This window comes from Balaenoptera acutorostrata, unplaced genomic scaffold (genome assembly GCF_949987535.1).
Source record: "Balaenoptera acutorostrata unplaced genomic scaffold, mBalAcu1.1 scaffold_912, whole genome shotgun sequence".
NCBI lineage: Eukaryota > Metazoa > Chordata > Mammalia > Artiodactyla > Balaenopteridae > Balaenoptera > Balaenoptera acutorostrata.
The window spans coordinates 54,068-77,124 of NW_026646771.1; the positions used below are offsets into that span (position 1 = coordinate 54,068).

The 23,057-nt window shown below is 45.5% G+C and overlaps 1 long non-coding RNA gene across 1 annotated transcript; it reads left to right on the forward strand.

The window, feature by feature from the left end:
- The first annotated feature begins 9,488 nt into the window (after positions 1–9,488).
- Positions 9,489–22,500, forward strand: LOC130707024 (uncharacterized). The gene is made up of 4 exons (XR_009007040.1): positions 9,489–9,584; positions 15,411–15,525; positions 17,166–17,280; positions 22,442–22,500. It is a non-coding gene; the product is annotated as an uncharacterized LOC130707024 (long non-coding RNA).
- Positions 22,501–23,057: the final 557 nt, after the last annotated feature.

The window sequence follows — 23,057 nt, forward strand, 5'->3', positions numbered from 1 at the left end:
ATCCTCAGGACAAATTGCAACCTGTACGGAACAGGAGGTTAAAGGTGCTGATTCTCCAAGGAGGGAGATTGCTAGTAAAGCGGCTGGAATGGCGAACCCGAGCCCAAGGAGATGAGAAATGAGGAGCGTTGTAGAAACCTTTCCCGATCACACGGTGTACCATCTTCTGGGTTTCTCATGCATGTTTTCGATGTAGGAAGATGCCCTTGAACCTGGAGATTTGGGACCCATGGGATGGGTACCACGCAGTATTCCTTTAAAGGGTCTGCGTTTGCTCCCCCAACCTCACCAAATCTCTCAGCCCCTGAGTGTCCACCCTTATGTCTCAATCACCTGTGGGTCTAGGTATGGTCAATCCAGGTGGCATCACAGGCCCTGAACGAATTTGGTAAGAATTTCTTTCTCTTTCACTGTCTTTGTTTCACGGGTTTTTTAAAGTAATGGTTTTTCTTTTTAAATATAAGCAAATTTTTTTTTAAGATTTCTTTAGTGATTGATTGATTGATTGATTGCTATGTTGGGTCTTCGTTTCTGTGCTAGGGCTTTCTCCAGTTGTGGCAAGTGGGGGCCACTCTTCATCGCGGTGCGCGGGCCTCTCACTATTGTGGCCTCTCTTGTTGCGGAGCACAGGCTCCAGACGCGCAGGCTCAGTAGTTGTGGCTCACGGGCCTAGTTGCTCCACGGCATGTGGGATCTTCCCAGACCAGGGCTCGAACCCGTGTTTCCTGCATTAGCAGGCAGATTCTCAACCACTGCGCAACCAGGGAAGCCCAGTAATTGATTTTTGTAATGGGGTTTAGCTGCTTTTCACTGCTGTGTTTATGCCGCTTTACATCCACAAGTCTCACTTACAGAGAGATATCAATACATAGGTTTTAAGATTCTTACTAGTCAGATATATTCGAGGGCGGTGAATAGGGGGTGTTGAGTCCAGTTCACTGAGCAAGGAGTAGGTCTTGTCTATTACATATTGGGTTTATGGAATGGTATCTGAGCTAATTTCAAACCCTTGTTTTATGCATCACCCCACCTCTCCTTTCCCGTTAAGCAGCCATAGTGTGTTTTCTAAACGTGTGACTCTGTTCCGTTTTGTAGTTCAGTTCAAGTGTAGCGGTTTTTACATTCCCTCTATAAGTGATATCTTAGGATCTGAGTCTTTTTCTGTGTGACTTATTTCACTTAGAATCGTCGTACCTAAATCCACTCATCATGCTGCTACTAGCCTTATGACGTTGATTTCATGGCTGAGTGATATTCCTTTGTGCATAAGGACCACAACTTCTTTATCCATTTTCCTCTTTCCTGGGATATTTAAGGTGTAACGAAGTGGAGGTTCTTGTCAACAGAGCAGCCTTAAACTTTGGGGTGCCTGTGTCTTGCTGATTTTTAGTTTTCCCAATTTATACGCCCATGAGTGGAAGTGCCCTATGCTCTGTAAGCTGAGTTTTTTAGATGTTTCAGGACACACCGTACACTTCTCCAGAGTGGCTGTTGGCAATTTACATCCCGCCCATCAGCGTAGCAAGGCTCCCGTTTCTCCATGGCCTGTCCTGCATTTCTGGTTTTGACACTTTATTCAGCATGGCCCTTTTGACCGATGGGAAGCGAGACTTCTTTGTAGCGCTGATTTGCCTTTCCAGGTTGCTTGGTTGGCCAAAAAGGGCGTATGCGTTTTTTCCTGAATATATTCAGGAAAAAACGCATACGCCCTTTTTGGCCAAGGGCATCATTGTCGAGGTTTCGCCGCTTTTCCTGTGCTTTAAAGGCGATTCGAATCTACCTCCTGAAATCTGTTTCCTGCAATTCTGCCTTGCTTTCAGATCCTCTTCGTTGCCTTCCCTCGATATATTTGTGGCCGAGAGTTATCATTTTTACCTCTGCAGGTTTGTGAATTGCAGTGCCCCTGAGCTCCATTTTTCAACTCGCTTTCTTGGGAGCTGGCCGCAAAAGCGCAGGATTGCTTCAGGCCCTATTCTGGCTCCGGGCGCAGGCTGAGCCTGTGGGTAATTCTTCTTCCTGATGGGAAAATAGAGTGAGCTGTGCCTGTCCCAACACCTAGAGCTAGTCTCTCATTGGTTCCCCCTCTTCCCGTTCATCCTCAGGACAAATTGCAACCTGTACGGAACAGGAGGTTAAAGGTGCTGATTCTCCAAGGAGGGAGATTGCTAGTAAAGCGGCTGGAATGGCGAACCCGAGCACAAGGAGATGAGAAATGAGGGGCGTTTTAGAAACCTTTCCCGATCACACGGTGTACCATCTTCTGGGTTTCTGATGCACGTTTTCGATGTAGGAAGATACCCTTGAACCTGGAGATTTGGGACCCATGGGATGGGTACCACGCAGTATTCCTTTAAAGGGTCTGCGTTTGCTCCCCCAACCTCACCAAACCTCTCAGCCCCAAGAGGGTCCATCCTTATGTCTCAATCAGCTGTGGGTCTAGATATGGTCAATCCAGGTGGCATCACAGCCCCTGAACGAATTTTGTAAGAATTTCTCTCTCTTTCACGGTCTTTGTTCACGGGTATTTTAAAGTATTTCATTTTTTTAACGGGATTTAGCTACTTTTCACTGCTGTGTTTATGCTGCTTTACACCCACTAGACTCACTTACAGAGAGGTATCAATACATAGGTTTTAAGATTCTTACTAGTCAGATATATTCTTGGGCGGTGAATAGGGGGTCTTGAGTCCAGTTCACTGAGCAAGGAGTAGGTCTTGTCTATTACATATTGGGTTTATGGAACGGTATCTGAGCTAATTTGAAACCCTTGTTTTATGAATCACCCCATCTCACCTTTCCCGTTAAGCAGCCATAGTGTGTTTTCTAAACGTGTGACTCTGTTTTGTTTTGTAATTCAGTTCAAGTGTAGCGGTTTATACATTCCCTCTATAAGTGATATCTTCTGATAAGTGTCATTTTCTGTGTGACTTATTTCACTTAGAATCGTCGTACCTAAATCCACTCATCATGCTGCTACCAGCCTTATGAGGTTGATTTCATGGCTGAGTGATATTCCATTGTACATAAGGACCACAACTTCTTTATCCATTTTTCTCTTTCCTGGGATATTTAAGGTGTAACGAAGTGGAGGTTCTTGTCAACAGAGCAGCCCTAAACTTTGGGATGCCTGTGTCTTGCTGATTTTTAGTTTTCCCAATTTATACGCCCATGAGTGGAAGTGCCCTATGCTCTGTAAGCTGAGTTTTTTAGATGTTTCAGGACACACCGTACACTTCTCCAGAGTGGCTGTTGGCAATTTACATCCCGCCCATCAGCGTAGCAAGGCTCCCGTTTCTCCATGGCCTGTCCTGCATTTCTGGTTTTGACACTTTATTCAGCATGGCCCTTTTGACCGATGGGAAGCGAGACTTCTTTGTAGCGCTGATTTGCCTTTCCAGGTTGCTTGGTTGGCCAAAAAGGGCGTATGCGTTTTTTCCTGAATATATTCAGGAAAAAACGCATACGCCCTTTTTGGCCAAGGGCATCATTGTCGAGGTTTCGCCGCTTTTCCTGTGCTTTAAAGGCGATTCGAATCTACCTCCTGAAATCTGTTTCCTGCAATTCTGCCTTGCTTTCAGATCCTCTTCGTTGCCTTCCCTCGATATATTTGTGGACGAGAGTTATCATTTATAACTCTGCAGGTTTGTGAATTGCAGTGCCCCTGAGCTCCATTTTTCAACTCGCTTTCTTGAAGGCTGGCCGCAAAAGCGCAGGATTGCTTCAGGCCCTATTCTGGTTCCGGGCGCAGGCTGAGCCTGTGGTTAATTCTTCTTCCTGATGGGAAAATAGAGTGAGCTGTGCCTGTCCCAACACCTAGAGCTAGTCTCTCATTGGTTCCCCCTCTTCCCGTTCATCCTCAGGACAAATTGCAACCTGTACGGAACAGAAGGTTAAAGGTGCTGATTCTCCAAGGAGGGAGATTGCTAGTAAAGCGGCTGGAATGGCGAACCCGAGCCCAAGGAGATGAGAAATGAGGAGCGTTTTAGAAACCTTTCCCGATCACACGGTGTACCATCTTCTGGGTTTCTCATGCATGTTTTCGATGTAGGAAGATGCCCTTGAACCTGGAGATTTGGGACCCATGGGATGGGTACCACGCAGTATTCCTTTAAAGGGTCTGCGTTTGCTCCCCCAACCTCACCAAACCTCTCAGCCCCTGAGTGTCCACCCTTATGTCTCAATCAGCTGTGGGTCTAGATATGGTCAATCCAGGTGGCATCACAGCCCCTGAACGAATTTGGTAAGAATTTCTCTCTCTTTCACTGTCTTTGTTTCACGGGTTTTTAAAAGTAATTGATTTTTATAATGGGGTTTAGCTGCTTTTCACTGCTGTGTTTATGCTGCTTTACACCCACTAGACTCACTTAGAGAGAGATATCAATACATAGATTTTAAGATTGTTACTAGTCAGATATATTCTTGGGCGGTGAATAGGGTGTCTTGAGTCCAGTTCACTGAGCAAGGAGTACGTCTTGTCTATTACATATTGGGTTTATGGAACGGTATCTGAGCTAATTTGAAACCCTTGTTTTATGCATCACCCCATCTCACCTTTCCCGTTAAGCAGCCATAGTGTGTTTTCTAAACGTGTGACTCTGTTCTGTTTTGTAATTCAGTTCAAGTGTAGCGGTTTTTACATTCCCTCTATAAGTGATATCTTCTGATAAGTGTCTTTTTCTGTGTGACTTATTTCACTTAGAATCGTCGTACCTAAATCCACTCATCATGCTGCTACCAGCCTTATGAGGTTGATTTCATGGCTGAGTGATATTCCATTGTACATAAGGACCACAACTTCTTTATCCATTTTTCTCTTTCCTGGAATATTTAAGATGTAACAAAGTGGAGGTTCTTGTCAACAGAGCAGCCCTAAACTTTGGGATGCCAGTGTCTTGCTGATTTTTAGTTTTCCCAATTTATACGCCCATGAGTGGAAGTGCCCTATGCTCTGTAAGCTGAGTTTTTTACATGTTTCAGGACACACCATACACTTCTCGAGAGTGGCTGTTGGCAATTTACATCCCGCCCATCAGCGTAGCAAGGCTCCCGTTTCTCCATGGCCTGTCCTGCATTTCTGGTTTTGACACTTTATTCAGCATGGCCCTTTTGACCGATGGGAAGCGAGACTTCTTTGTAGCGCTGATTTGCCTTTCCAGGTTGCTTGGTTGGCCAAAAAGGGCGTATGCGTTTTTTCCTGAATATATTCAGGAAAAAACGCATACGCCCTTTTTGGCCAAGGGCATCATTGTCGAGGTTTCGCCGCTTTTCCTGTGCTTTAAAGGCGATTCGAATCTACCTCCTGAAATCTGTTTCCTGCAATTCTGCCTTGCTTTCAAATCCTCTTCGTTGCCTTCCCTCGATATATTTGTGGACGAGAGTTATCATTTATAACTCTGCAGGTTTGTGAATTGCAGTGCCCCTGAGCTCCATTTTTCAACTCGCTTTCTTGAAGGCTGGCCGCAAAAGCGCAGGATTGCTTCAGGCCCTATTCTGGTTCCGGGCGCAGGCTGAGCCTGTGGTTAATTCTTCTTCCTGATGGGAAAATAGAGTGAGGTTTGCCTGTCCCAACACCTAGAGCTAGTCTCTCATTGGTTCCCCCTCTTCCCGTTCATCCTCAGGACAAATTGCAATCTGTACGGAACAGGAGGTTAAAGGTGCTGATTCTCCAAGGAGGGAGATTGCTAGTAAAGCGGCTGGAATGGCGAACCCGAGCCCAAGGAGATGAGAAATGAGGAGCGTTGTAGAAACCTTTCCCGATCACACGGTGTACCATCTTCTGGGTTTCTCATGCATGTTTTCGATGTAGGAAGATGCCCTTGAACCTGGAGATTTGGGACCCATGGGATGGGTACCACGCAGTATTCCTTTAAAGGGTCTGCGTTTGCTCCCCCAACCTCACCAAATCTCTCAGCCCCTGAGTGTCCACCCTTATGTCTCAATCACCTGTGGGTCTAGGTATGGTCAATCCAGGTGGCATCACAGGCCCTGAACGAATTTGGTAAGAATTTCTTTCTCTTTCACTGTCTTTGTTTCACGGGTTTTTTAAAGTAATGGTTTTTCTTTTTAAATATAAGCAAATTTTTTTTTAAGATTTCTTTAGTGATTGATTGATTGATTGATTGCTATGTTGGGTCTTCGTTTCTGTGCTAGGGCTTTCTCCAGTTGTGGCAAGTGGGGGCCACTCTTCATCGCGGTGCGCGGGCCTCTCACTATTGTGGCCTCTCTTGTTGCGGAGCACAGGCTCCAGACGCGCAGGCTCAGTAGTTGTGGCTCACGGGCCTAGTTGCTCCACGGCATGTGGGATCTTCCCAGACCAGGGCTCGAACCCGTGTTTCCTGCATTAGCAGGCAGATTCTCAACCACTGCGCAACCAGGGAAGCCCAGTAATTGATTTTTGTAATGGGGTTTAGCTGCTTTTCACTGCTGTGTTTATGCCGCTTTACATCCACAAGTCTCACTTACAGAGAGATATCAATACATAGGTTTTAAGATTCTTACTAGTCAGATATATTCGAGGGCGGTGAATAGGGGGTGTTGAGTCCAGTTCACTGAGCAAGGAGTAGGTCTTGTCTATTACATATTGGGTTTATGGAATGGTATCTGAGCTAATTTCAAACCCTTGTTTTATGCATCACCCCACCTCTCCTTTCCCGTTAAGCAGCCATAGTGTGTTTTCTAAACGTGTGACTCTGTTCCGTTTTGTAGTTCAGTTCAAGTGTAGCGGTTTTTACATTCCCTCTATAAGTGATATCTTAGGATCTGAGTCTTTTTCTGTGTGACTTATTTCACTTAGAATCGTCGTACCTAAATCCACTCATCATGCTGCTACTAGCCTTATGACGTTGATTTCATGGCTGAGTGATATTCCTTTGTGCATAAGGACCACAACTTCTTTATCCATTTTCCTCTTTCCTGGGATATTTAAGGTGTAACGAAGTGGAGGTTCTTGTCAACAGAGCAGCCTTAAACTTTGGGGTGCCTGTGTCTTGCTGATTTTTAGTTTTCCCAATTTATACGCCCATGAGTGGAAGTGCCCTATGCTCTGTAAGCTGAGTTTTTTAGATGTTTCAGGACACACCGTACACTTCTCCAGAGTGGCTGTTGGCAATTTACATCCCGCCCATCAGCGTAGCAAGGCTCCCGTTTCTCCATGGCCTGTCCTGCATTTCTGGTTTTGACACTTTATTCAGCATGGCCCTTTTGACCGATGGGAAGCGAGACTTCTTTGTAGCGCTGATTTGCCTTTCCAGGTTGCTTGGTTGGCCAAAAAGGGCGTATGCGTTTTTTCCTGAATATATTCAGGAAAAAACGCATACGCCCTTTTTGGCCAAGGGCATCATTGTCGAGGTTTCGCCGCTTTTCCTGTGCTTTAAAGGCGATTCGAATCTACCTCCTGAAATCTGTTTCCTGCAATTCTGCCTTGCTTTCAGATCCTCTTCGTTGCCTTCCCTCGATATATTTGAGGACGAGAGTTATCATTTATAACTCTGCAGGTTTGTGAATTGCAGTGCCCCTGAGCTCCATTTTTCAACTCGCTTTCTTGAAGGCTGTCCGCAAAAGCGCAGGATTGCTTCAGGCCCTATTCTGGTTCCGGGCGCAGGCTGAGCCTGTGGTTAATTCTTCTTCCTGATGGGAAAATAGAGTGAGCTGTGCCTGTCCCAACACCTAGAGCTAGTCTCTCATTGGTTCCCCCTCTTCCCGTTCATCCTCAGGACAAATTGCAATCTGTACGGAACAGGAGGTTAAAGGTGCTGATTCTCCAAGGAGGGAGATTGCTAGTAAAGCGGCTGGAATGGCGAACCCGAGCCCAAGGAGATGAGAAATGAGGAGCGTTTTAGAAACCTTTCCCGATCACACGGTGTACCATCTTCTGGGTTTCTCATGCATGTTTTCGATGTAGGAAGATGCCCTTGAACCTGGAGATTTGGGACCCATGGGATGGGTACCACGCAGTATTCCTTTAAAGGGTCTGCGTTTGCTCCCCCAACCTCACCAAACCTCTCAGCCCCTGAGTGTCCACCCTTATGTCTCAATCAGCTGTTGGTCTAGGTATGGTCAATCCAGGTGGCATCACAGCCCCTGAACGAATTTTGTAAGAATTTCTCTCTCTTTCACGGTCTTTGTTCACGGGTATTTTAAAGTATTTGATTTTTATAATGGGGTTTAGCTGCTTTTCACTGCTGTGTTTCTGCCGCTTTACACCCACTTGACTCACTTACAGAGAGATATCAATACATAGGTTTTAACATTCTTACTACTCAGATATATTCTTGGGCGGTGAATAGGGGGTGTTGAGTCCAGTTCACTGAGCAAGGAGTAGGTCTTGTCTATTACATATTGGGTTTATGGAACGGTATCTGAGCTAATTTGAAACCCTTGTTTTATGCATCACCCCACCTCTCCTTTCCCGTTAAGCAGCCATAGTGTGTTTTCTAAACGTGTGACTCTATTCTGTTTTGTAATTCAGTTCAAGTGTAGCGGTTTTTACATTCCCTCTATAAGTGATATCTTCTGATAAGTGTCTTTTTCTGTGTGACTTATTTCACTTAGAATCGTCGTACCTAAATCCACTCATCATGCTGCTACTAGCCTTATGAGGTTGATTTCATGGCTGAGTGATATTCCATTGTACATAAGGACCACAACTTCTTTATCCATTTTTCTCTTTCCTGGGATATTTAAGGTGTAACGAAGTGGAGGTTCTTGTCAACAGAGCAGCCCTAAACTTTGGGATGCCTGTGTCTTGCTGATTTTTAGTTTTCCCAATTTATACGCCCATGAGTGGAAGTGCCCTATGCTCTGTAAGCTGAGTTTTTTAGATGTTTCAGGACACACCGTACACTTCTCCAGAGTGGCTGTTGGCAATTTACATCCCGCCCATCAGCGTAGCAAGGCTCCCGTCTCTCCATGGCCTGTCCTGCATTTCTGGTTTTGACACTTTATTCAGCATGGCCCTTTTGACCGATGGGAAGCGAGACTTCTTTGTAGCGCTGATTTGCCTTTCCAGGTTGCTTGGTTGGCCAAAAAGGGCGTATGCGTTTTTTCCTGAATATATTCAGGAAAAAACGCATACGCCCTTTTTGGCCAAGGGCATCATTGTCGAGGTTTCGCCGCTTTTCCTGTGCTTTAAAGGCGATTCGAATCTACCTCCTGAAATCTGTTTCCTGCAATTCTGCCTTGCTTTCAAATCCTCTTCGTTGCCTTCCCTCAAAATATTTGTGGCCGAGAGTTATCATTTTTACCTCTGCAGGTTTGTGAATTGCAGTGCCCCTGAGCTCCATTTTTCAACTCGCTTTCTTGAAGGCTGGCCGCAAAAGCGCAGGATTGCTTCAGGCCCTATTCTGGTTCCGGGCGCAGGCTGAGCCTGTGGTTAATTCTTCTTCCTGATGGGAAAATAGAGTGAGCTGTGCCTGTCCCAACACCTAGAGCTAGTCTCTCATTGGTTCCCCCTCTTCCCGTTCATCCTCAGGACAAATTGCAACCTGTACGGAACAGGAGGTTAAAGGTGCTGATTCTCCAAGGAGGGAGATTGCTAGTAAAGCGGCTGGAATGGCGAACCCGAGCACAAGGAGATGAGAAATGACGTGCGTTTTAGAAACCTTTCCCGATCACACGGTGTACCATCTTCTGGGTTTCTCATGCATGTTTTCGATGTAGGAAGATGCCCTTGAACCTGGAGATTTGGGACCCATGGGATGGGTACCACGCAGTATTCCTTTAAAGGGTCTGCGTTTGCTCCCCCAACCTCACCAAACCTCTCAGCCCCTGAGTGTCCACCCTTATGTCTCAATCAGCTGTGGGTCTAGGTATGGTCAATCCAGGTGGCATCACTGCCCCTGAACGAATTTGGTAAGAATTTCTCTCTCTCTCACTGTCTTTGTTTCACGGGTTTTTTAAAGTAATGGTTTTTTTTTAAATATAAGCAAATTTTTTTTAAGATTTCTTTAGTGATTGATTGATTGATTGATTGCTATGTTGGGTCTTCGTTTCTGTGCTAGGGCTTTCTCCAGTTGTGGCAAGTGGGGGCCACTCTTCATCGCGGTGCGCGGGCCTCTCACTATAGTGGCCTCTCTTGTTGCGGAGCACAGGCTCCAGACGCGCAGGCTCAGTAGTTGTGGCTCACGGGCCTAGTTGCTCCACGGCATGTGGGATCTTCCCAGACCAGGGCTCGAACCCGTGTTTCCTGCATTAGCAGGCAGATTCTCAACCACTGCGCAACCAGGGAAGCCCAGTAATTGATTTTTGTAATGGGGTTTAGCTGCTTTTCACTGCTGTGTTTATGCCGCTTTACATCCACAAGTCTCACTTACACAGAGATATCAATACATAGGTTTTAAGATTCTTACTAGTCAGATATATTCGAGGGCGGTGAATAGGGGGTGTTGAGTCCAGTTCACTGAGCAAGGAGTAGGTCTTGTCTATTACATATTGGGTTTATGGAATGGTATCTGAGCTACTTTCAAACCCTTGTTTTATGCATCACCCCACCTCTCCTTTCCCGTTAAGCAGCCATAGTGTGTTTTCTAAACGTGTGACTCTGTTCCGTTTTGTAGTTCAGTTCAAGTGTAGCGGTTTTTACATTCCCTCTATAAGTGATATCTTAGGATGTGAGTCTTTTTCTGTGTGACTTATTTCACTTAGAATCGTCGTACCTAAATCCACTCATTATGCTGCTACTGGCCTTATGACGTTGATTTCATGGCTGAGTGATATTCCTTTGTGCATAAGGACCACAACTTCTTTATCCATTTTCCTCTTTCCTGGGATATTTAAGGTGTAACGAAGTGGAGGTTCTTGTCAACAGAGCAGCCTTAAACTTTGGGGTGCCTGTGTCTTGCTGATTTTTAGTTTTCCCAATTTATAAGCCCATGAGTGGAAGTGCCCTATGCTCTGTAAGCTGAGTTTTTTAGATGTTTCAGGACACACCGTACACTTCTCCAGAGTGGCTGTTGGCAATTTACATCCCGCCCATCAGCGTAGCAAGGCTCCCGTTTCTCCATGGCCTGTCCTGCATTTCTGGTTTTGACACTTTATTCAGCATGGCCCTTTTGACCGATGGGAAGCGAGACTTCTTTGTAGCGCTGATTTGCCTTTCCAGGTTGCTTGGTTGGCCAAAAAGGGCGTATGCGTTTTTTCCTGAATATATTCAGGAAAAAACGCATACGCCCTTTTTGGCCAAGGGCATCATTGTCGAGGTTTCGCCGCTTTTCCTGTGCTTTAAAGGCGATTCGAATCTACCTCCTGAAATCTGTTTCCTGCAATTCTGCCTTGCTTTCAGATCCTCTTCGTTGCCTTCCCTCGATATATTTGTGGACGAGAGTTATCATTTATAACTCTGCAGGTTTGTGAATTGCAGTGCCCCTGAGCTCCATTTTTCAACTCGCTTTCTTGAAGGCTGGCCGCAAAAGCGCAGGATTGCTTCAGGCCCTATTCTGGTTCCGGGCGCAGGCTGAGCCTGTGGTTAATTCTTCTTCCTGATGGGAAAATAGAGTGAGCTGTGCCTGTCCCAACACCTAGAGCTAGTCTCTCATTGGTTCCCCCTCTTCCCGTTCATCCTCAGGACAAATTGCAACCTGTACGGAACAGGAGGTTAAAGGTGCTGATTCTCCAAGGAGGGAGATTGCTATTAAAGCGGCTGGAATGGCGAACCCGAGCACAAGGAGATGAGAAATGAGGAGCGTTTTAGAAACCTTTCCCGATCACACGGTGTACCATCATCTTGGTTTCTGATGCATGTTTTCGATGTAGGAAGATACCCTTGAACCTGGAGATTTGGGACCCATGGGATGGGTACCACGCAGTATTCCTTTAAAGGGTCTGCGTTTGCTCCCCAACCTCACCAAACCTCTCAGCCCCAAGAGGGTCCATCCTTATGTCTCAATCAGCTGTGGGTCTAGATATGGTCAATCCAGGTGGCATCACAGCCCCTGAACGAATTTTGTAAGAATTTCTCTCTCTTTCACGGTCTTTGTTCACGGGTATTTTAAAGTATTTGATTTTTATAATGGGGTTTAGCTGCTTTTCACTGCTGTGTTTCTGCCGCTTTACACCCACTTGACTCACTTACAGAGAGATATCAATACATAGGTTTTAACATTCTTACTAGTCAGATATATTCTTGAGCGGTGAATAGGGGGTGTTGAGTCTAGTTCACTGAGCAAGGAGTAGGTCTTGTCTATTACATATTGGGTTTATGGAACGGTATCTGAGCTAATTTGAAACCCTTGTTTTATGCATCACCCCACCTCTCCTTTCCCGTTAAGCAGCCATAGTGTGTTTTCTAAACGTGTGACTCTATTCTGTTTTGTAATTCAGTTCAAGTGTAGCGGTTTTTCCATTCCCTCTAAAAGTGATATCTTCTGATAAGTGTCTTTTTCTGTGTGACTTATTTCACTTAGAATCGTCGTACCTAAATCCACTCATCATGCTGCTACTAGCCTTATGACGTTGATTTCATGGCTGAGTGATATTCCATTGTACATAAGGACCACAACTTCTTTATCCATTTTTCTCTTTCCTGGGATATTTAAGGTGTAACGAAGTGGAGGTTCTTGTCAACAGAGCAGCCCTAAACTTTGGGATGCCTGTGTCTTGCTGATTTTTAGTTTTCCCAATTTATACGCCCATGAGTGGAAGTGCCCTATGCTCTGTAAGCTGAGTTTTTTAGATGTTTCAGGACACACCGTACACTTCTCCAGAGTGGCTGTTGGCAATTTACATCCCGCCCATCAGCGTAGCAAGGCTCCCGTTTCTCCATGGCCTGTCCTGCATTTCTGGTTTTGACACTTTATTCAGCATGGCCCTTTTGACCGATGGGAAGCGAGACTTCTTTGTAGCGCTGATTTGCCTTTCCAGGTTGCTTGGTTGGCCAAAAAGGGCGTATGCGTTTTTTCCTGAATATATTCAGGAAAAAACGCATACGCCCTTTTTGGCCAAGGGCATCATTGTCGAGGTTTCGCCGCTTTTCCTGTGCTTTAAAGGCGATTCGAATCTACCTCCTGAAATCTGTTTCCTGCAATTCTGCCTTGCTTTCAAATCCTCTTCGTTGCCTTCCCTCAAAATATTTGTGGCCGAGAGTTATCATTTTTACCTCTGCAGGTTTGTGAATTGCAGTGCCCCTGAGCTCCATTTTTCAACTCGCTTTCTTGGGAGCTGGCCGCAAAAGCGCAGGATTGCTTCAGGCCCTATTCTGGCTCCGGGCGCAGGCTGAGCCTGTGGGTAATTCTTCTTCCTGATGGGAAAATAGAGTGAGCTGTGCCTGTCCCAACACCTAGAGCTAGTCTCTCATTGGTTCCCCCTCTTCCCGTTCATCCTCAGGACAAATTGCAACCTGTACGGAACAGGAGGTTAAAGGTGCTGATTCTCCAAGGAGGGAGATTGCTAGTAAAGCGGCTGGAATAGCGAACCCGAGCACAAGGAGATGAGAAATGAGGGGCGTTTTAGAAACCTTTCCCGATCACACGGTGTACCATCTTCTGGGTTTCTGATGCACGTTTTCGATGTAGGAAGATACCCTTGAACCTGGAGATTTGGGACCCATGGGATGGGTACCACGCAGTATTCCTTTAAAGGGTCTGCGTTTGCTCCCCCAACCTCACCAAACCTCTCAGCCCCTGAGTGTCCACCCTTATGTCTCAATCAGCTGTGGGTCTAGGTATGGTCAATCCAGGTGGCATCACAGCCCGTGAACGAATTTTGTAAGAATTTCTCTCTCTTTCACTGTCTTTGTTTCACGGGTTTTTTAAAGTAATGGTTTTTTTTTAAATATAAGCAAATTTTTTTTTAAGATTTCTTTAGTGATTGATTGATTGATTGATTGCTATGTTGGGTCTTCGTTTCTGTGCTAGGGCTTTCTCCAGTTGTGGCAAGTGGGGGCCACTCTTCATCGCGGTGCGCGGGCCTCTCACTATTGTGGCCTCTCTTGTTGCGGAGCACAGGCTCCAGTCGCGCAGGCTCAGTAGTTGTGGCTCACGGGCCTTGTTGCTCCACGGCATGTGGGATCTTCCCAGACCAGGGCTCGAACCCGTGTTTCCTGCATTAGCAGGCAGATTCTCAACCACTGCGCAACCAGGGAAGCCCAGTAATTGATTTTTGTAATGGGGTTTAGCTGCTTTTCACTGCTGTGTTTATGCCGCTTTATATCCACAAGTCTCACTTACAGAGAGATATCAATACATAGGTTTTAAGATTCTTACTAGTCAGATATATTCTAGGGCGGTGAATAGGGGGTGTTGAGTCCAGTTCACTGAGCAAGGAGTAGGTCTTGTCTATTACATATTGGGTTTATGGAATGGTATCTGAGCTAATTTCAAACCCTTGTTTTATGCATCACCCCACCTCTCCTTTCCCGTTAAGCAGCCATAGTGTGTTTTCTAAACGTGTGACTCTGTTCTGTTTTGTAGTTCAGTTCAAGTGTAGCGGTTTTTACATTCCCTCTATAAGTGATATCTTATGATCAGTGTCTTTTTCTGTGTGACTTATTTCACTTAGAATCGTCGTAGCTAAATCCACTCACAATGCTGCTACCAGCCTTATGACGTTGATTTCATGGCTGAGTGATATTCCATTGTACATAAGGACCACAACTTCCTTATCCATTTTTCTCTTTCCTGGGATATTTAAGGTGTAATGAAGTGGAGGTTCTTGTCAACAGAGCAGCCCTCAACTTTGGGGTGCCGCTGTCTTGCTGATTTTTAGTTTTCCCAATTTATACGCCCATGAGTGGAAGTGCCCTATGGTCTCTAAACGGAGTTTTTTAGATGTTTCAGGACACACCGTACACTTCTCCAAAGTGGCTGTTGGCAATTTACATCCAGCCCATCAGCGTAGCAAGGCTCCCGTTTCTCCTTGGGCTGTCCTGCATTTCTGGTTTTGACACTTTATTCAGCATGGCCCTTTTGACCGATGGGAAGCGAGACTTCTTTGTAGCGCTGATTTGCCTTTCCAGGTTGCTTGGTTGGCCAAAAAGGGCGTATGCGTTTTTTCCTGAATATATTCAGGAAAAAACGCATACGCCCTTTTTGGCCAAGGGCATCATTGTGGAGGTTTTGCCGCTTTTCCTGTGCTTTGAAGGCGATTCGAATCTACCTCCTGAAATCTGTTTCCTGCAATTCTGCCTTGCATTGAAATCCTCTTCGTTGCCTTCCCTCAATATATTTGTGGCTGAGAGTTATCATTTATAATTCTGCAGGTTTGTGAATTGGAGGGCCCCTGAGATCCATTTTTCAACTCGCTTTCTTGGGAGCTGGCCGCAAAAGTGCAGGATTGCTTCAGGCCCTATTCTGGTTCCGGGCGGCAGGCTGAGCCTGTGGTTAATTCTTCTTCCTGATGAGAAAATGGAGTGACCTGAGCCTGTCCCAACACCTAGATCTAGTCTCTCATTGCTTCCCCCTCTTCCCGTTCATCCTCAGGACAAATTGCAACCTGTATGGAACAGGAGGGTAAAGGTGCTGATTCTCCAAGGAGGGAGATTGCTAGTAAAGCGGCTGGAATGGCGAACCCGAGCACAAGGAGATGAGAAATGAGGTGCGTTTTAGAAACCTTTCCCGATCACACGGTGTACCATCTTCTGGGTTTCTCATGCATGTTTTCGATGTAGCAGGATGTCCTTGAAGCTGGAGACTTGGGACCCATGGGTTGGGTACCACGCAGTATTCCTTTAAGGGGTCTTCGTTTGCTCCCCCAACGTCACCAAACCTCTCAGCCCCAAGAGTGTCCACCCTTATGTCTGAATCAGCTGTGGGTCTAGATATGGTCAATCCAGGTGGCATCACAGCCTCTGAACGAATTTGGTAAGAATTTCTCTCTCTTTCACTGTCTTTGTTCACGGGTATTTTAAAGTATTTGATTTTTATAATGGGGTTTAGCTGCTTTTCACTGCTGTGTTTCTGCCGCTTTACACCCACTTGACTCACTTACAGAGAGATATCAATACATAGGTTTTAAGATTCTTACTAGTCAGATATATTCTTGGGCGGTGAATAGGGGGTGTTGAGTCCAGTTCACTGAGCAAGGAGTAGGTCTTGTCTATTACATATTGGGTTTATGGAACGGTATCTGAGCTAATTTGAAACCCTTGTTTTATGCATCTCTCCACCTCACCTTTCCCGTTAAGCAGCCATAGTGTGTTTTCTAAACTTGTGACTCTGTTCTGTTTTGTAATTCAGTTCAAGTGTAGCGGTTTTTACATTCCCTCTATAAGTGATATCTTATGATAAGTGTCTTTTTCTGTGTGACTTATTTCACTTAGAATCGTCGTAGCTAAATGCACTCATCATGCTGCTACTAGCCTTATGACGTTGATTTCATGGCTGAGTGATATTCCATTGTACATGAGGACCACAACTTCTTTAGGCATTTTTCTCTTTCCTGGGATATTTAAGGTGTAACGAAGTGGAGGTTCTTGTCAACAGAGCAGCCCTAAACTTTGGGGTGCCTGTGTCTTGCTGATTTTTAGATTTCCCAATTTATACGCCCATGAGTGGAAGTGCCCTATGCTCTCTAAGCTGAGTTTTTTAGATGTTTCAGGACACACCGTACACTCCTCAGAGTGGCTGTTGGCAATTTACATCCCGCCCATCAGCGTAGCAAGGCTCCCGTTTCTCCATGGCCTGTACAGCATTTCTGGTTTTGACACTTTATTCAGCATGGCCCTTTTGACCGATGGGAAGCGAGACTTTGTAGCGCTGATTTGCCTTTCTCGGTTGCTTGGTTGGCCAAAAAGGGCGTATGCGTTTTTTCCTGAATATATTCAGCAAAAAACGCATACGCCCTTTTAGGCCAAGGGCATCAATGTCGAGGTTTCGCCGCTTTTCCTGTGCTTTGAAGGCGATTCGAATCCACCTCCTGAAATCTGTTTCCTGCAATTCTGCCTTGCTTTCAAATCCTCTTCGTTGCCTTCCCTCAATATATTTGTGGACGAGAGTTATCATTTATAACTCTGCAGGTTTGTGAATTGCAGTGCCCCTGAGCTCCATTTTACAACTCGCTTTCTTGGGAGCTGGCCGCAAAAGCGCAGGATGGCTTCAGGCCCTATTCTGGTTCCGGGCGGCAGGTTGAGCCTATGGTTAATTCTTCTTCCTGATGGGAAAATAGAGTGGCTTGTGCCTGTCCCAACACCTAGAGCTAGTCTCTCATTGGTTGCCCCTCTTCCCGTTCATCCTCAGGACAAATTGCCACCTGTACGGAACAGGAGGTTAAAGGTGCTGATTCTCCAAGGAGGGAGATTGCTAGTAAAGCGGCTGGAATGGCGAACCCGAGGACAAGGAGATGAGAAATGAGGTGCGTTTTGGAAACCTTTCCCGATCACACGGTGTAACATCTTCTGGGTTTCTCATGCATGTTTTCGATGTAGGAAGATGCCCTTGAACCTGGAGATTTGGGACCCATGGGATGGTTACCACGCAGTAGTACTTTAAAGGGTCTGCGTTTGCTCCCCCAACCTCACCAAACCTCTCAGCCCCTGAGTGTCCACCCTTATGGCTCAATCAGCTGTGGGTCTAGATATGGTCAAACCAGGTGGCATCAGAGCCCCTGAACGAATTTGGTAAGAATTTCTCTCTCTTTCACTGTCTTTGTTTCACGGGTTTTTAAAAGGGATTGATTTTTATAATGGGGTTTAGCTGTTTTTCACTGCTGTGTTTATGGCGCTTTACACCCACTTGACTAACTTACAGAGAGATATCAATACATAGGTTTTAAGATTCTTACTAGTCAGATATATTCTTGGGCAGTGAATAGGGGGTGTTGAGTCCAGTTCACTGAGCAAGGAGTAGGTCTTGTTTATTACATATTGGGTTTATGGAACGGTATCTGTGCTAATTTCAAACCCTTGTTTTATGCATCACCCCACCTCTCCTTTCCCGTTAAGCAGCCATAGTGTGTTTTCTAAACGTGTGACTCTGTTCTGTTTTGTAATTCAGTTCAAGTGTAGCGGTTTTTACATTCCATCTACATGTGATATCTTAGGATCAGTGTCTTTTTCTGTGTGACTTATTTCACTTAGAATCGTCGTACCTAAATCCACTCATCATGCTGCTACTAGCCTTATGACGTTGATTTCATGACTGAGTGATATTCCATTGTATATAAGGACCACAACTTCTTTATCCATTTTTCTCTTTCCTGGAATGTTTAAGGTGTAACGAAGTGGAGGTTCTTGTCAACAGAGCAGCCCTAAACTTTGGGATGCCTGTGTCTTGCTGATTTTTAGTTTTCCCAATTTATACGCCCATGAGTGGAAGTGTCCTATGCTCTCTAAACTGAGGTTTTTAGATGTTTCAGGACACACCGTACACTTCTCCAGAGTGGCTGTTGGCAATTTACATCCCGCCCATCAGCGTAGCAAGGCTCCCGTTTCTCCTTGGCCTGTCCTGCATTTCTGGTTTTGACACTTTATTCAGCATGGCCCTTTTGACCGATGGGAAGCGAGACTTCTTTGTAGCGCTGATTTGCCTTTCCAGGTTGCTTGGTTGGCCCAAAAGGGCGTATGCGTTTTTTCCTGAATATATTCAGGAAAAAACGCATACGCCCTTTTTGGCCAAGGGCATCATTGTGGAGGTTTTGCCTCTTTTCCTGTGCTTTGAAGGCGATTCGAATCTACCTCCTGAAATCTGTTTCCTGCAATTCTGCCTTGCTTTCAAATCCTCTTCGTTGCCTTCCCTCAATATATTTGTGGACGAGAGTTATCATTTTTAACTCTTCAGGTTTGTGAATTGCAGGGCCCCTGAGCTCCATTTTTCAACTCGCTTTCTTGGGAGCTGGCCGCAAAAGCGCAGGATTGCTTCAGGCCCTATTCTTGTTCCGGGAGGCAGGCTGAGCCTGTGGTTCATTCTTCTTCCTGATGGGAAAATAGAGTGAGCTGTGCTTCTCCCAACACCTAGAGCTACTCTCTCATTGGTTCCCCCTCTTCCCGTTCATCCTCAGGACAAATTGCCACCTGTACGGAACAGTAGGTTAAAGGTGCTGATTCTCCAAGGAGGGAGATTGCTAGTAAAGAGGCTGGAATGGCGAACCCGAGCACAAGGAGATGAGAAATGAGGAGCGTTTTAGAAACGTTTCCCGAACACACGGTGTACCATCTTCTGGGTTTCTCATGCATGTTTTCGATGTAGGAAGATGCCCTTGAACCTGGAGATTTGGGACCCATGGGATGGGTACCACGGGGTATTCCTTTAAAGGGTCTGCGTTTGCTCCCCCAATCTCACCAAACCTCTCAGCCCCTGAGTGTCCACCCTTATGACTCAATCAGCTGTGGGTCTAGATATGGTCAATCCAGGTGGCATCACAGCCCCTGAACGAATTTGGTAAGAATTTCTCTCTCTTTCACTGTCTTTGTTTCACGGGTTTTTAAAAGTGATTGATTTTTATAATGGGGTTTAGCTGCCTTTCACTGCTGTGTTTATGTCGCTTTACACCCACTTGACTCACTTACAGAGAGATATCAATACATAGGTTTTAAGATTCTTACTAGTCAATTATATTCTTGGGCGGTGAATAGGGGGTGTTGAGTCCAGTTCACTGAGCAAGGAGTAGGTCTTGTTTATTACATATTGGGTTTATGGAACGGTATCTGAGCTAATTTCAACCCCTTGTTTTATGCATCACCCCACCTCTCCTTTCCCGTTAAGCAGCCATAATGTGTTTTCTAAACGTGTGACTCTGTTCTGTTTTGTAATTCAGTTCAAGTGTAGCGGTTTTTACATTCCCTCTACATGTGATATCTTAGGATCAGTGTCTTTTTCTGTGTGAGTTATTTCACTTAGAATCGTCGTACCTAAATCCACTCATCATGCTGCTACTAGCCTTATGACGTTGATTTCATGGCTGAGTGATATTCCATTGTATATAAGGACCACAACTTCTTTATCCATTTTTCTCTTTCCTGGAATGTTTAAGGTGTAACGAAGTGGAGGTTCTTGTCAACAGAGCAGCCCTAAACTTTGGGATGCCTGTGTCTTGCTGATTTTTAGTTTTCCCAATTTATACGCCCATGAGTGGAAGTGTCCTATGCTCTCAAAACTGAGGTTTTTAGATGTTTCAGGACACACCGTACACTTCTCCAGAGTGGCTGTTGGCAATTTACATCCCGCCCATCAGCGTAGCAAGGCTCCCGTTTCTCCTTGGCCTGTCCTGCGTTTCTGGTTTTGACACTTTATTCAGCATGGCCCTTTTGACCGATGGGAAGCGAGACTTCTTTGTAGCGCTGATTTGCCTTTCCAGGTTGCTTGGTTGGCCAAAAAGGGCGTATGCGTTTTTTCCTGAATATATTCAGGAAAAAACGCATACGCCCTTTTTGGCCAAGGGCATCATTGTGGAGGTTTTGCCTCTTTTCCTGTGCTTTGAAGGCGATTCGAATCTACCTCCTGAAATCTGTTTCCTGCAATTCTGCCTTGCTTTCAAATCCTCTTCGTTGCCTTCCCTCAATATATTTGTGGACGAGAGTTATCATTTTTAACTCTTCAGGTTTGTGAATTGCAGGGCCCCTGAGCTCCATTTTTCAACTCGCTTTCTTGGGAGCTGGCCGCAAAAGCGCAGGATTGCTTCAGGACCTATTCTGGTTCCGGGCACAGGCTGAGCCTGTGGTTAATTCTTCTTCCTGATGGGAAAATAGAGTGACCTGTGCCTGTCCCAACACCTAGAGCTAGTCTCTCATTGGTTCCCCCTCTTCCCGTTCATCCTCAGGACAAATTGCAACCTGTACGGAAAAGGAGGTTAAAGGTGCTGATTCTCCAAGGAGGGAGATTGCTAGTAAAGCGGCTGGAATGGCGAACCCGAGCACAAGGAGATGAGAAATGAGGTGCGTTTTGGAAACCTTTCCCGATCACACGGTGTAACATCTTCTGGGTTTCTCATGCATGTTTTCGATGTAGGAAGATGCCCTTGAACCTGGAGATTTGGGACCCATGGGATGGTTACCACGCAGTAGTACTTTAAAGGGTCTGCGTTTGCTCCCCCAACCTCACCAAACCTCTCAGCCCCTGAGTGTCCACCCTTATGGCTCAATCAGCTGTGGGTCTAGATATGGTCAAACCAGGTGGCATCAGAGCCCCTGAACGAATTTGGTAAGAATTTCTCTCTCTTTCACTGTCTTTGTTTCACGGGTTTTTAAAAGGGATTGATTTTTATAATGGGGTTTAGCTGTTTTTCACTGCTGTGTTTATGGCGCTTTACACCCACTTGACTAACTTACAGAGAGATATCAATACATAGGTTTTAAGATTCTTACTAGTCAGATATATTCTTGGGCAGTGAATAGGGGGTGTTGAGTCCAGTTCACTGAGCAAGGAGTAGGTCTTGTTTATTACATATTGGGTTTATGGAACGGTATCTGTGCTAATTTCAAACCCTTGTTTTATGCATCACCCCACCTCTCCTTTCCCATTAAGCAGCCATTGTGTGTTTTCTAAACGTGTGACTCTGTTCTGTTTTGTAATTCAGTTCAAGTGTAGCAGTTTTTACATTCCCTCTATAAGTGATATCTTAGGATCAGTGTCTTTTTCTGTGTGACTTATTTCACTTAGAATCATCGTAGCTAAATCCACTCATCATGCTGCTACCAGCCTTATGACGTTGATTTCATGGCTGAGTGATATTCCATTGTACATAAGGACCACAACTTCCTTATCCATTTTTCTCTTTCCTGGGATATTTAAGGTGTAATGAAGTGGAGGTTCTTGTCAACAGAGCAGCCCTCATCTTTGGGGTGCCGCTGTCTTGCTGATTTTTAGTTTTCCCAATTTATACGCCCATGAGTGGAAGTGTCCTATGCTCTCTAAACTGAGTTTTTTAGATGTTTCAGGACACACCGTACACTTCTCGAGAGTGGCTGTTGGCAATTTACATCCCGCCCATCAGCGTAGCAAGGCTCCCGTTTCTCCTTGGCCTGTCCTGCATTTCTGGTTTTGACACTTTATTCAGCATGGCCCTTTTGACCGATGGGAAGCGAGACTTCTTTGTAGCGCTGATTTGCCTTTCCAGGTTGCTTGGTTGGCCAAAAAGGGCGTATGCGTTTTTTCCTGAATATATTCAGGAAAAAACGCATACGCCCTTTTTGGCCAAGGGCATCATTGTGGAGGTTTTGCCTCTTTTCCTGTGCTTTGAAGGCGATTCGAATCTACCTCCTGAAATCTGTTTCCTGCAATTCTGCCTTGCTTTCAAATCCTCTTCGTTGCCTTCCCTCAATATATTTGTGGACGAGAGTTATCATTTTTAACTCTTCAGGTTTGTGAATTGCAGGGCCCCTGAGCTCCATTTTTCAACTCGCTTTCTTGGGAGCTGGCCGCAAAAGCGCAGGATTGCTTCAGGCCCTATTCTTGTTCCGGGACGCAGGCTGAGCCTGTGGTTCATTCTTCTTCCTGATGGGAAAATAGAGTGAGCTGTGCCTGTCCCAACACCTAGAGCTAGTCTCTCATTGGTTCCCCCTCTTCCCGTTCATCCTCAGGACAAATTGCCACCTGTACGGAACAGGAGGTTAAAGGTGCTGATTCTCCAAGGAGGGAGATTGCTAGTAAAGAGGCTGGAATGGCGAACCCGAGCACAAGGAGATGAGAAATGAGGAGCGTTTTAGAAACGTTTCCCGAACACACGGTGTACCATCTTCTGGGTTTCTCATGCATGTTTTCGATGTAGGAAGATGCCCTTGAACCTGGAGATTTGGGACCCATGGGATGGGTACCACGGGGTATTCCTTTAAAGGGTCTGCGTTTGCTCCCCCAATCTCACCAAACCTCTCAGCCCCTGAGTGTCCACCCTTACGGCTCAATCAGCTGTGGGTCTAGATATGGTCAATCCAGGTGGCATCACAGCCCCTGAACGAATTTGGTAAGAATTTCTCTCTCTTTCACTGTCTTTGTTTCACGGGTTTTTAAAAGTGATTGATTTTTATAATGGGGTTTAGCTGCCTTTCACTGCTGTGTTTATGTCGCTTTACACCCACTTGACTCACTTACAGAGAGATATCAATACATAGGTTTTAAGATTCTTACTAGTCAATTATATTCTTGGGCGGTGAATAGGGGGTGTTGAGTCCAGTTCACTGAGCAAGGAGTAGGTCTTGT